The sequence below is a fragment of the Hyperoodon ampullatus genome, assembly GCF_949752795.1.
Source record: "Hyperoodon ampullatus genome assembly, chromosome: 7".
NCBI classification, from domain to species: Eukaryota; Metazoa; Chordata; class Mammalia; order Artiodactyla; family Ziphiidae; genus Hyperoodon; species Hyperoodon ampullatus.
The window spans coordinates 34,194,220-34,208,276 of NC_136920.1; positions in this window are offsets into that span (position 1 = coordinate 34,194,220).

Below are 14,057 nucleotides of genomic sequence, written 5' to 3' on the forward strand. Positions count from 1 at the left end.
GGAAAAGGGAAAACATCATGTGGCAGCTAAGTCTACCTCATTTTTAAACATTTCCCCATCTAGCGACTTCCAAGTATATTTCACTGACCAGAATTATATCACAATCTAACCTTAGCTACAGGGAAGCTGGGAAACATAGCTGTTTACTAGTCACATGCTTGCTCTGCAGAAATCAATGTTTTATTAATGAGGAAGGAGAATAAGATAGAGTTAATATGCATTCAGCAGCATTGATCACACCCTTTAAGACTTACTCATATAGACATCTTTAAGGAGGCATTTTGGAGCCTTTCAGACAACTATCAATGCCATTTGTGCCCAGTCTTCCTTATTTTTTGTTTACTTTCATAATTATCTCACTTTTTTTTGAGGTCTGAAACTTCATGGTGATCTTTGTATTCTCTAGTGCAGCAGACACATAGAAGATATTTAATATATATTTGAATGATAACTCTAGCTTTACATATGGGGAGGAAAAATAGAACTCTATTCTGTATTTAAGTAAGATTGTATCTACTGAAGTAAAAGCATGGCTTACATAACTTGATCAAGGACAGGCAAACCGCTGCCTGTGGGCCAGAAGTTTTTGTACAGCCCATGAGGTAAGAGCAGTTTTTACATTCTTATAAGGTTTGAAAAAATAAAACAAGAATATGTGACAGGGAATGTATACAGCCTGCAGAGCCAAAAAATATATTTGCCCTTTTACAGAAAATATTTGCCAACCTCTGAGCTAGAGAAAAGTTTATTATGTTTACTCTTTTTGTTCTTATGTGTTGTATGCTATTTAAGGGTCTGGTTATAATATCCCAAATTAACTGGAACCATCACTGCCCAGTGAAAAATCTATGGCAATTACCCAAGTAAACAGCAGGAGAAAGAGGTTGGGGAATATCAGAATACAGATGATACCATCTTAAGTTCTCCCAAGTAGTAAGACAATTAAGGAAAAAAATCCTTCTTATTTTTATCATTAAACTTTCATGTGTATCAGTGTATATTCTAAGCTTAACTCATTGTCAATAAAGTGTTTATTAACAAGCTTGAAAATGTCTTGGTAGAAAGGATTTTTATAAATTTCACACATTGAATTTTTTTTAACATTTTTATTGGGATATAATTGCTTTACAATGGTGTGTTAGTTTCTGCTTTATAACAAAGTGAATCAACTATACATATACATATATCCCCATAGCCCCTCCCTCTTGCATCTCCCTCCCACCCTCCCTATCCCACCCCTCTAGGTGGTCACAAAGCACCAAGCTGATCTCCCTGTGCTATGCAGCTGCTTCCCACTAGCTATCTATTTTATATTTGTTAGTGTATATATGTCCATGCCACTCTCTCACTTCATCCTAGCTTACTCTTACCCCTCCCCTGTGTCCTCAAGTCCATTCTCTACGTCTGTGTCTTTATTCCTGTCCTGCCCCTACATTCTTCAGAAGCATTTTTTTTTTTAGATTCCATATATATGTGTTAGCATATGGTATTTGTTTTTATCTTTCTGACTTACTTCACTCTGTATGACAGACTCTAGGTCCATCCACCTCACTACAAATAACTCAATTTCGTTTCTTTTCATTCCTGAGTCATATTCCATTGTATGTATGTGCCACATCTTCTTTATCCATTCATCTGTCGATGGACACTTAGGTTGCTTCCATGTCCTGGCCATTGTAAATAGTGCTGCAATGAACATTGTGGTACAGGACTCTTTTTGAACTATGGTTTTCTCAGGATATATGTCCAGTAGTGGGATTGGTGGGTCATAACACATTGAATTCTTAATGGATACATTGTTTGAAGGGTGCATCTCCTACCACAATAAATACTGTTCTGTACTTAACTTGGCACTGTGCCAAGTCACACTAACTCTTGAACTGATCCCACTAATAGATGTATCTGCACTAACAGACACTAATTACAATCCAACCTTCCCTTTTAGGCTTTCTCTCTCTTTTTTCTTTCTTTTTCTTCTTCTGCCTAGCAAATTTGAACTGGAGAGGGAAAGTGCATTCCCAGGTATTAGGGGAAACTGAGACTCTTCCCCCCAGCCCTCCTGAAATGGATGTTCTGAGGAGGGTATTTTGAGAACGGTGGCCACATCAGGAGGGTGGTTGATGGAGGCTGCCTGAGGCACCTGGGAGAGGGTGGAAGAACTAGAAAGACCTGGGTGTTGCTGAAGTTAAATTGTTTGGGTATCTATGAAGGAACTTGGTGGGTTATTTTTACACTTCACAATTCCTTTCTCAACTTCATGACAAATGTGAATGGTAATCCAAACAAAAGCAGGGAGCAATGGGAAAACAGTTTCCCTCTTCAACTTTTCTTGATTTATTTAAAGCTGTATTGGGGCAAATGGGCTGAAAATTTAAACAGGAAGAAACCATCAAGGATCATCAGAACTTGAAAGCAGATTCTTCATGAAAATGAATAGGCTTGTACGTGTGTGTGATTTGTTGAAATCTGTTTTTCAATTTGACTTGTTAAAATTGAGCCCTGTTAGCGAGATCAGCTCAGAGCTTTGTGGCCACCTAGAGGGATGGGGTAGGGAGGGTGAGAGGGAGATGCAAGAGGGAGGGAATATGGGGATAAAGGTATAAATATAGCTGATTCACTTTGTTATACAGCAGAAAGTAACACAACATTGTAAAGCAATTATACTTCAATAAAATGTTAAAAAAAAATTGAGCCCTGTTGAAGCATAATGACCATTTAGTTATTTGATAAACTATTGTGTTTCTCTGAAGAAAAGAGAAAAAAAGAAAAAGAGAAAGATTGATGCTCCTAGATATGTATGTATATATATATATATATATATATAAAATATATATATATCTTTATATCTATCTCAGTGTGATCTTTTTGCTGAATTAAAGAGGTCCTATAAAATGAAAATGTTTATTTATTTTATACTTAACTATTCTGCTTATTATTCACAAGTATAATTTCATTTATGAAATATCAGCTTGAGTTTTGTGGGAGGAAGTAGTTTTACCTATCCTGGAAAATAGACCTTGGATTAGGGTCAGGGGGGATTACTATCTGATGGGACAGATTTCTTTTAATTTCATCCCATCACTTGATGCGTATGTGTTGTTTTTGTTGTTTTCCTTCCAAACTCACTTACCATATTTTTCCCCTTCAGAGTTATGGAAGTGTGTTTGTCACTCCTGTTTTGCACAACTAAATTGTTTTAGAGATTATCTTACTTAAGCCATGGGTGCAATTTTTGTCATCTTTAAAATTTTATAAACTCAAATTTTGTCAGCTGGTTTGGAAAATCAAGAAGGTAGCTCTGAAAGTTACCTTATGTATTGATCTTGGAAATAAAAGAAACTTAGAACTAGAACTCTCAAAGCTGGAAAGAAACAATCTTCAATATCACTGGGTTAAGTAGCCTCTTTTTTTTTTTTTTTTTTTTTTTGGTACGCAGGCCTCTCACTGTTGTGACCTCTCCCGATGAAGAGCACAGGCTCTGGACGCGCAGGCCCAGCGGCCATGGCTCACGGGCCCAGCCGCTCCGCAGCATGTGGGATCCTCCCAGACCGGGGCATGAACCCGTGTTCCCTGCATCGGCAGGCGGACTCTCAACCACTGCGCCAACAGGGAAGCCCAGTAGCCTCTTTTTTTATGCAAGGAAAGTGGAAGCACAGAGATGTTGGGTATGATTTGTCCAAGCACATACTGCTGGCTAGTGGGAGAGGTTGCCCCAAACCTGGATTTGCCAGTCCAGTACACACATAGAAAGTGAACAACTTCTGGTTCTATACAAGAGAGTGCAAAAATTCCTCAAATGTGAATTACAACTAATTTGAATCAGAGGTTTTAGTTAGGATGCTCAGGAAGTTGATGTAGAAACTACATAGTTACCATATATAAAACTAAAATTGCTGGAGATTAATAATATGCACCTGAGAAGGCTGATTCATCTGCTAGATTACTCACCCTCCAAAATAAAAGGCCGTCATTTTTGGACTGATTTTTATCATGGAAGACCAGATAGAGTGGACTCATGTTATCAAATGTCAGGATCTATTAATATCTATTTTCTCTTCCTCTGGTAAGTCATCAGACTTGTTGTCATAGAACAGGATTCTCTGTGTTTGACCTCCTGATTTTAGGTATTAGGATCAAAAAAATGATCAAAATGCAAGAAACATGCAAATCATATGGGTAGGTGTGTGAGGTATATCACAAAACCATGTATTTAGCACTTTTTATGCTCTAGCTGCTCTAATGATACTTTCGATTGCATAAACCTTATTTAATCCTCCAGAAAACACTGTGAGATCCATTCTATCACTTCCCTTTTACAGATGATCTTAAGCTTCAAGAGGTAAAGAAACTGATTTGAAGGCAGAGGAAATAGAAATTGTGACCACTACACAGGACTACCTCATGGAGAATCTGTGGCTGAATAATTTTCCAGGCAATAACTTCAATTTACCAAAAAGGTACTATTAAAATAACAGCTAACTCTCAGGATTATTGGTTGTTGGTTGAACTCACCATCTGACATTTCGTCATTGAAAGGAGAGAACAGGAAGAAGTTTTCAGACATTACACCATAAAGGCTTAATATATTATTATTCCTTTATATACAACCTTTAAATCATAAAACTCCATTTCCACTTGGTAAGGTAGAAGTTGACCAAACTGTATTTGTAGTGTGTGAACCTTAATATGGTTTGAATACATACATACTCTCCTCATTACATTTGCTACCTAAGTCCTTTTAACTTTTAGAAGTTATTGCTTTTTTCTCTAACTTGATTTAATAAGTGGCTGAGTTACTTAATAATTCATGAATATACTCTCATGGGAATAATGAATAATATGAAGCCATTAGTAAAACTGGTCCATTCTCTTGAGTAGGTTTACCCTTCTGACTGCTCCCTTATTTAAAGTACCACATTATTTTAAAGTATCACATTTTATGCAAACACTTCCTTTCTAAATTATAAAAAGGAAAATTTTAGCTTCAGTCTGGTGGCACTACTACATTCAGAATGAAACTCAAATTATCAATTCATTTGTTTACCAAGGTAAAGCAGAGTGCTGGGTCTAGATTTTAAGGTTTCTAAATCTTTGAAACAGAACATATATTCATTATGAGAAATTCTATGTTTTCAAATAAAATCAATTCAAAATACCTATCATATGTCTTCTTGAGCTATATTCAGGAAGCAAAATAATTGAAAGAGGGCACAATAGCCTTAATTGACCAATATTCTAAAAAAGCATGTTACATTCAGTTTGGGGGCTTAACAAAGGGCCAAAGTATAATATACAGTCACTTTCCTTGGGCTGGGTTGTGGATTAGTTAGTGAACATTTCCAATTTCCAGCCAGAACCCTCCCTCCCCCTTCACCCAGTCTACTTTTTAGACAGTATCCTCTCTGTGCCCTCTGTATGCTTCCTGGATCAGCTTAGGGACTGCAAAGTAATTTGACTACTAGACTAAGCCAAACATAATTGGGAAAAGGAAGCTGCCAAGAAGCAATCAGATTCACTGCATTCCAAAATCAAGCCTATTCCTAATGCCTGATGGACCATCCCCGTCTCAGCCCACATGGCTGTGAGATGCATGTGACTGGATTTCCAATTGGATACTCCCCCCACCACACCCCCAATCCGTAGACCCCAATCCACAAGCCCTTCAAAATAAGGGAAAGTTGAGCTCAATTATACCTGTTCTCAGATGTGCGTTGTGTGCCAAGTCATGCAAAATTTACCAAGGAAAGAAAACATCAGCTTTGATCTTCAATGTCCTTTGGGCAGGTAGCCTCTTGATGCCCGTCACCTTCCAGATGTATCTGCCCCCAGTTTCCCTACGTCTGATGTAGTGCTCTGACTTGGAAGCCTTTCTTCCTGTTCCTGGCAACGCCACTGCTGCCCTGCCCCCAGACACAGCTGAGGTTTGCAAATGAGGAAGGATGTCCCAATCTGAAGGTGTAGCAACTCCTGACGGGCGCTTGGAGATTTAAAAAAAAAAAAAAGTAAAGAGCTTTTATGGCCTAGAGGAGAAGGAGTTAGTTAGAAAGAGAAAATACTTTAACTTCTACTAGTGCCTAAAACCACAAAACCCCAGGACTCAGTGCAACGCATTGCCATAGTTAGAATCTTTCCTGGTAGGAGAAGAGTTCTCACCTGTCTTATCTCCTGCCCCTGAGCCAGCAGCAGCAAGTGAAGGAACTCCTTTACTCCTGCCCCACCTGTTCACAGCAACAGCTTTATTGTTGAAAAAACGCACTTGGAGAAAAGACATTGAGATTCACATTTAACAGGGAGGAGCTACTTGCTCCCACCTGAGCAGAGATGAGGCGGTACCTCCGTGTCCATAGAATATTCCATATGGTCTCTTTGGAGGGAGCTTGACTAGTTCTCAGGGGCTAGTAGGAAGGCTGGGATGGTCCCCCTGAGCCCGATGCCCTCCTTTCTCTGCCGCTTTGGCTGGAGTGAACAGTAGCAGCCAGAGAGCATGGGGCTTTTCTGAAGGCACCTGGTTGCCAAGTGACTTGACTCCCAACACACAGCCCTTAAGGCAACAAAAGGGAAAGACCGGGGTGGGCAGCCTGCCAGGGACCCAGAGCCTGGCTGCCAGGCCTTCAGTAGGTGCATGCCCAGTGCAGGCGGAGGGCTGGTGGGCTGCCAGGCCTTCAGTATGTGCATGCCCGGTGTAGGGGGAGGGCTGGTGGGCAAGTCTCAGGTCCTAGTTCTTAACGGGGGTCCAGATTCCATTAAAAGAAAGTCTGCAGGTGGCAACTGAAGTCCAGGAAAGTGACCTATGAGCCCTCTGCCCTCCTCTCACCAAACACCACCCTTCCCAGGAAGACACCCAAACAGCCTCAGCCCACAACTTGTTGATTCTTGCCTGAAAGACTCCACAGCTGTGAGACTCAGACAGGCAGCCACAAAAGAGCTAATGAGAGAGAGAAGAAGAGAGAAAGAGAGAGAGAGAATGCAGATCCATTTTCCGTGGCCTCTTCTAAGGTCTCCTGCCCAGGACAACTCCCCCCTTCCAGAACTGCAGCATCCCCTCCATTAATGATGCCCTGTCAGCTCTTTCACAGTAAAAAATTAAGCTGTGTCCTTTCATCAGTGGTCTCCTCCTCCATCTTCCTCCTTCCCTCCCCCAAGTCTCCAGGTCAAAAGACTGACACGCAGGAATCCAGTGAAAATCAGGCAGGTTTTGTTTCCCACATACGAGAGGAGAAGGTGTGTGGACATAGGGGTCCTCCATCAGTGTTGCCAGCACTTTAAACCCACAGTAACTGAGGTGATAGGTATGCCAGAAGCAATCAGTTAATTATATTTTAAACATTCAGATGACATAATATTGTAGAAATACACTCCACTGACTTTTTAAAATTTAACTTAATTTAATTTATTTTTTTATACAGCAGGTTCTTATTAGTAATCCATTGTATACACATCAGTGTATACATGTCAATCCTAATCTCCCAATTCATCACACCACCACCACCGCCCCCTGCCGCTTTCCCCCCTTGGTGTCCGTACACTCCACTGACTTTTATTTCACACTTTGTGCTTTAGTAACAATTACTGGAATAAATTAGGTAAATTCTGTTCCAGCTTTCAGAACGTTGTTGAAAAAAATGGGTTGTATTAACACGGTTTCTAACAGAAGAGTGAAAGAAAACAAAACGACAACAATCAACAAACAAAACTGTTAAGGTTAAAGTTTAAACACCTGCACATAAAGAATTAATTCCCACATTGAAAACAAACAGACAGACAAATCCTACTCTTGACTGTGAGAAGCCTCTTTAAGATTGAAAAAAAAAAAAAATAAGCATTTCCCTGAGGCCTCTCTTCTATCTGTATTAACCCTTTACAGTTTTCAGCTTGTTTTCATATATGGTCTCTCAGTGTACTATCCTGGCAGTGGCAAACAATATTAAAATTCTGGGTTTCAGATAGAGGAAATGAGACTGTAGAGGTTCATGGACTACAGAAGGTCACAAAACGCACAAGAGGTGACATCCGTACCAGAGCCAGAAATGTTGATAGTTTGCCCATGTGTTTCTTTTAGGTTTAAGCTGAAGAAAAGTTTATTTTAAAAGTTAATTCCATGTTAAGGACAGCTAATTGAACTTAAGTACAGCCAATGAGTTAGACGTTAGAAACACATTATAATTCCGTTTTTATTTTAAACAGAAATAGAATGAATGATGCCCTCATTTCAGTCAGCATGCACAAATGAAAGATAGTATTGATTACTTGAAAGGCTTCTTTGGGGTTGTCCAAGTGGCAGAATTTGATGAGACTGAGCAAGATCTCACTCGCAGATTTGAAGGTGGGTGGTGTTTCCAGAGGAGGAAAGCCACTGGAGCCTGGAGACTCCAGTGGCAACATACCTGTATCATATGTAGCATCTGGTGATGCTAAAGAGGATGACTTGGGCTTAAGAAAACATTGTTAACTGGCAGAACTCTTTAGTTTTAGTGAAATCTAGTGCCCATGGAAAGATTCTGCTGCTTACACCATTTCCACTTATGAAGGAGGAAAAACCAACAGGATTTGCACATGATACTTCCTATACAGTCAATAGATAGCAGCGTTCTTTCTGTTTAAATTGTATTCATTTCATAAAGGTTGAAAACACACAAAAAATTTAATGATATTAAAAAGACTATAATTTATACATACTTCTCTATAAAGAAGAAAACCAAAATGGCCCATAATCCCACTGACCTCATATTATTATTAAGAAAAATATGGAAATACAATCAATAAAAAGCCTTCCTTCTCTTTCTTTTGAATTACTTTTCCCAAAAGTAATAGCTGTTAATAATTTGTTTTAGTCTACACTGAAGTATTTACCATACATATGTATAACCCAGTGATATGCTTGTAAGCACTGAAGAACCAGCTCTCTGTGTCCACAAGTTTCTAATTTTCAGGTAAATAACAAAAATACTTTCATTATCTAGGGTGATGGGACCCATGAACAAGGGGCAAGCCCAGCCCAGAATCTGCAAAAGGACTCATTCAGGTAGGTAGAAGGAACACTTATATCGAGTGGGAAACTGTCCTGGGTCCTTCCTCAGACATCATAACAAATACTGTGATGAAAAGTAAATATTGGTAATCATTTTGTGAACTAAAATCAATAGCCAAGCTCTGAATTTTGTCATTCAGTCTCTAAGAACTTAATAAATTCTGAATAAATAATCTGTCCATAAACAGTCACTATTAATCTTATGATTAATAGTCACTACTAGTCTTAAAGGGGGGTGGTAATATAACCAATTTGATCTTGAAAATAATTTGTTTTAAATATTTAAATATTTGATATTTAAACTATTATATGTCCTCTTAGTGAAATATGAGCTCCATGAGGACTTTGAGACTTCTGTATTTAGTATCATTCTTAGAACAAACAATAGAGGACTCTATGCTGTGCCCTGTGTTTTAGGGGGCTCTACTCTGGCCCCTCTCCATCCATACCACTCCCCATAGGTGATTTCACATGGGACCAGGGGACCCACCTGGCACCTGTACCATCCCTACATTCTAGATGATGCTCTGTGAACCCAGACCCTGACATTTCAGACCTGCAAAGATTTGTGTCTGCTACAAGGGTCTGTAACCATTCTCTTCTCTTCTGCTAGGCCACTGAGGTTGTACAGCACCCATGACATGAAAAACCCTAGGCCCAAGGTGTGGTCCAGGGGCAGCTCTACCTGTGTGTGTGGTGTACAGATAGATGAGCTTACATGTGTTTTCTGGAGTGTCCACATGATCTTCCTCCCAGTGAAGGGTGAAACTTGAGATTGATGAGAAGTGGACAGAGCTGTGGCCTCAGGCTGCAGGCTGGGGGCTAGAGTCTATGGGCTGGCTCTCCCTTCCCTGTCAAAGTCTGGTGCAGAACAACAGGAATCTGGGAATTATAAATTCAAACTTGGCCTCCTAGATTATTTTGAAGGTATGTTTTTCAAGTTTGGGGGATAGAACATATTTTGTTCAACAGTTAGGTTGTCACAAGCAGTGGTATGCTGGTAAATGTTTAACAAGAGGCTCTCTGAAAACAACAACAGCAACAACAACAATGAACCAATTTGTAGTGTTTTACATTTGCCATGGTGTAAATTCTCCCACCACGGCCAAATTCAAACTGCCAATGCAACATTACTGAATGTGAATTTGGGAGGAGATGCATACAGTTGGCTGTATGCAGGAACCACCCATTCTTCTTGCATGGCTCTGCAATAAATCTTTCTCTGCTCCAAACTCTGATGTTTCAGTTTGTTTGGCCTCATTGTGCATAGGTAACATTTATATTTTAAATATTTAGCTTTGTGGTATAGGAGCCTCAATTTGTACTCCCATTCGTGGACCCCCCCCCCCCACAGCCAAATGTTAATGATGCACCCTAGTGCATAGAAAAGTGCTGGAATATAGTAAACCTTAATAAATATCTCTTGGATAAGAGTCTTTATAGGTGCATGGCTTTAGGTAAGCCATTCAGCTATAAATTCATCTGTACTTTATAGAGTTCTTGACCAAATGATACAGTTCATGTGAAAACATCTAGCACAGTTCTTGGCACCTTATATACAATCAATAAATGTTGTTGAAAGAATGAATAATAGACTTTCAATAAATTTTCATATGTTTTTTATTATCATATTTGGGGAAAATTCAAGTTTTTTAGTTTAAACTGTTCTTAGGTTTTTGTAATTTTCTGCAGTTGTCTATAGGTCAAGACAAATGCCCATTTCTTTGAGGGTTTTTCTTGGAGAATCATTTGTGACAGACATCTCATTTTCATACAGTTCCCAAGGGAACAGTGCTTACACAATGTTACTCATTTTAGAAAGTTTGGTAAAATTCCATTTGGCTACAAGTCTGTTATTCGAGCTTAGGGAAGGAAAGGCTGTGTTTTATGCTCTAACTTTGTTCTCAGCTGTATTTTGTATCCTGGGATAGTGAAGAGAAAAAGGGCTTTGAATTAGTAGTTGAGATTTAGTAATTCCATATACTATCCTCAGTGAGGAATTCAAGATGAACATGTGAGAAATAAGGAAGATTCAGCAGAGGCATTCTCCCTCTCATTTGCTTGGCTAACTGAATAAATCTTAATGATGAGTAATCACTTCTGCTGAGAGAGTTGTTACCTGTGAAACATAGTCCATTGACTGGTTATTGATACACTTAGTTTAAGCATTGCTTTTTCTCATTCATTCCTAATAGCAGATATTTTACTTTTCATGAGGGTGTTTTCTTCCTCCCAAAATATTTCAGTATTGCTCCCATGTACTCAATGAACCATTTTTTCCCTCCTCAATATTTTTTAGCCGATAGCCATGTTTTCTTTCTTTTGTTTTTAGGTGTAATTTTTCTTCCTTTCCTTTTTTTTTTTTAAGCCATGTTTTCTTTTCATAGTGTCACTAATAGCTTTTTGTTTTACCTCCCAATTTCTATGAAAAAAGTTGAGTGAGATTTGTTTCTATAAACTCAAAACTCTGGGAAAGAAATCTCTTGTAAATAGCAAAAATCTGTCTGGGAATCTTCCTTTACACTATCAAAAAACCCCACAGTTCTTTCTCCAAAAGATCTCCAAAAAGGAATATCCTAGGATCAGACCACAAAAGTGTTGAAAATTCATCTGAACAGGCTGCTGAATGGAAACACAGATTGATCCATATGCACATGGACCTAAAGGTAGAACTCAGAAAAATCATCAGTAAATGTAGAGGTACAATTGCAGTTGGGAAGAACCTTAGACATCTTCTGATCTAAAATCTCAATTTATAGACAGTGAATCTGGAATACTTCTGAAGGAAAGAAAAAGCAGATAACATCAAGAGTGATATCATCTAGGTGTCCTCTAGAGATTTTCATTTCTATGTTAGTGAAGATGGGTTGGGTTATGGTGCATAAATAAATAACTGCAAAAGCTGAATGGCTTAAAGAAACTGTGGGGTATTTCTCACACACATGACATGCCCATCATGTTTGGGCAGTGGGGTCTTCTCCATGAACTTGGGGATCAAGACTGATGAAGTCTCTACTACCTAGCACAACACCAGATGCTGTAGCAGAGGGACAGTAAGCATGGCTAATTATGCCTGGAATTTAAAGACTCCCATCTGTAAGTGTCACATACCACTTCCACTCATTTTATTAGTTAAGCAAGTCAATCATCACACATCCCTTCAAGGAGGTAAAGAACTGCAATTCAACCGTGTTATTGGGAGGACGAACCTGGAATATTTTTGAACTGTCCCAATGTCTGCAAATCCTTATCATTCCTACAGTCACTGACAATTTTCAAGTGTGTGAACTCACAGACATAGATTGTAAACATAATATATACTAAGGCATAATAAAACCTTAAAAATAAGATGTTTTGAGAATACAATTATAGAAAATTCATTCTAGGAAATTAGCATAGAACTGAGTGGCTGAAACATTTCTTCCAACTCTCACCTGTCTGAATTAGTAAGACCCAAGCAGTTGCAAGATAAATGATATTAAGATTATCTAAGGAAAGTGACAATTGGAAGGTGAGGAAACACTGAAAAACAGGAGTTAGAAGAAGAAAGCTGATAGCACCTCTCTAGCACCACCAAAGGATTTGGTAGTGCAGCTGGATGCATTAGTGTCTGACAGCATATATCCAGTAACGTTTGAGACCCACAAATAGTTCTCCTTGCCCACCAAGATATTTTTATATCAAAATTTGGCTTTCACAGATTTTTTTTTTTCATAGAAGGGGAAAATGGACAGCTTAGGCTAATAGGAATATTTTCCATCTCAAAGTTAAGATTTCTTGTTCTAATTCAACAAATTGGTCTCTAGTTTATATGTTTCAGTGTGGACATTGCAAGGCAGTCTCACTTAGTGTTATCAACTCTGAGAAACTGACATTTTCTGGGTCTGCAAGGCCAATACTTGATTAAGATCAATTCACCCAGGAAATGCTGCTGGATAAGACCTTCTCCTCGCTAATATCTGACCTCGTGTCTCACCCTCTAAAAGACAGTTCTTGCCTTCTCCATTGGAAACAGTCTTCAAACTATGATGTGCAGGGTGCTAGTTAACTTCCTTTCTTAACATGATCTCTTTTCTGCCAAAAGAAACCACACTAGTAATAGGCGTCCCATTGATTGAAAGGCAAGCGTCTTCTCATTAAGATTCAGTCTCTTCCTGAGATCTTTTCAAATGCAAATATCCTTTGAGAGAAGCACTACTTTGTCACTAATGTTTACTGAGCATTTCTTGTGGAGCAGACACTTTAATCAGTGTTTTATGTTCTATTTTGTTCAACCTTCACAAAACCCAATGAGGTAGACACTATTATTCTTACTTTACAGGTGAGTAAACTGGAGCTCAGAGAAGGTTGTTAATTTTCAAAAGTTTATTCAGCTGGTAATTATCAAGGCTTGAATTCAAATACAGTTCTGACTTCAAAACCAGAGCTCCCCATCACTATGTAGCAATGAAGAGACTAAAAGTAATTGCAATATTCATTTACTCGTTTCTTCAACAAGCATGTTTAAGAGCCCACCATAAACACTTCGAGATGCTCCTCAGGGAGCTATTATTCCACTGAGGAACATAGACAATAAGGAGGAAATAAATTAATGAGCTAATTTCATAATGAGATAATTTCACCAGTTAGTGGTAAGTGCTGTAAAAAATACTAAACAGGGGAATGAGGTGGAGAGAAATTTGAGTGAAAATATATTAGTTGTGGTGGTCAGGGAAAGCTTTTTTTTTTTAATGCAGAAAATGCTCAAGCTGAGAAGTGAATGATGAGAGAGAGCAAGCCTTTGGGAGAGGATGAAAAACATTGCAGGCAGAGAGAACAGAGGACAGGAGAGTATAAGAACATTCCAGGCAGGGAGAAGAGCAATGGAAAATGGTTTGAGAGGAGGGTCAGTCTGGTGCCCTTGAGGAACAAACAGGCCACTGCAGATGCACATGGCGATAAGGGGAAGAACTGGAGGAGATGAGGTTAGACAGATGAGCAGGAATCATTTAGGGCAGAAGATGGGAGGCAGGGAGCAGCATCTGCTCTT